The sequence below is a fragment of the Frankliniella occidentalis genome, unplaced genomic scaffold, assembly GCF_000697945.3.
Source record: "Frankliniella occidentalis isolate FOCC.00 unplaced genomic scaffold, Focc_3.1 Scaffold489, whole genome shotgun sequence".
NCBI classification, from domain to species: domain Eukaryota; kingdom Metazoa; phylum Arthropoda; class Insecta; order Thysanoptera; family Thripidae; genus Frankliniella; species Frankliniella occidentalis.
Window position 1 is genome coordinate 24,435 of NW_026267607.1, and position 839 is coordinate 25,273.

The following is an 839-nucleotide window of genomic DNA, read 5'->3' on the forward strand; positions in this document are numbered from 1 at the left end:
GAGGGGGCTGTGGAGTTTCGACCACAAATCAACAGTTACATCCACAAATCATCGCAGCGTGTCGCCCTGGCGCGTGGTCCCCGCGCACCTCCCGTCGAGGGCTGGACCCTGGCGGGCACTACTGACTGATGCGAGCGTCTTCGGTAGGATAGGCAGTCACGGCAAACAGGGCCGCGAGGCGGGCTGGCCTACCTATGCAGGGACTCCGCGACCCCACTCGCCACCAACAAAACTTTCATCCTGTTCTTTTGGGGAAGGGAAGGAGAGGCGTGGTGGGGCGTGGCGCCTCGCCCCGTAGAAGACGCTGGGAGGCAGGGAGAGCTCCTGGCGGCTCCTGGACCTCGTCCAGATCGCGGGCCGCGTTGGCAGCGACGTCGGCGAGGAGGTCGCGGATGACGCGCTCAGTGTTACGGATCGGTCGGGTAGTGGAGCACCAACAAACACGTCCAGGTTGTCCAGCTCCACCTTTACCAGCTGGCCGTCCAGCTGCAGCTGCAGTGGTAGAGGGCACACACGCCGGGAAGAACCAACTGCCCAATGGCCCTAGTCCCGCCCCTCCTCCGCTCAGCTGAATAGCCGGGAAAGAGCCCCCGTTGGGGCCCCACCAGCGGCCAGGGGCCTGAACGCAGACTGGGTAGGCCGCCCCGCACATCGTAGCTGTGTGGCGGGCTGGTCGGCGTCCCGGCTCCACAGTGGCCCGCCGGTGCAGTGGTTTACTCGAGTTTCGCACAAAAAAACTGTGACAACTCTGAAAACCCAACAGCATGCATTGCATGCGTTATATAAAGCATGCATGGTATGCATGCTGTATTTAACGCATGCATTGAGATGCATGCTGT

The 839-nt window shown here is 62.1% G+C and overlaps 1 protein-coding gene across 1 annotated transcript in view; it reads left to right on the top strand.

Annotated features, from left to right (window-relative positions):
- The window catches only part of LOC113209226 (uncharacterized), a 7,624-nt gene that overhangs the window by 3,025 nt on the left and 3,760 nt on the right, over nucleotides 1-839 (top strand). The gene's annotated exons all lie outside the window — the stretch shown is intronic.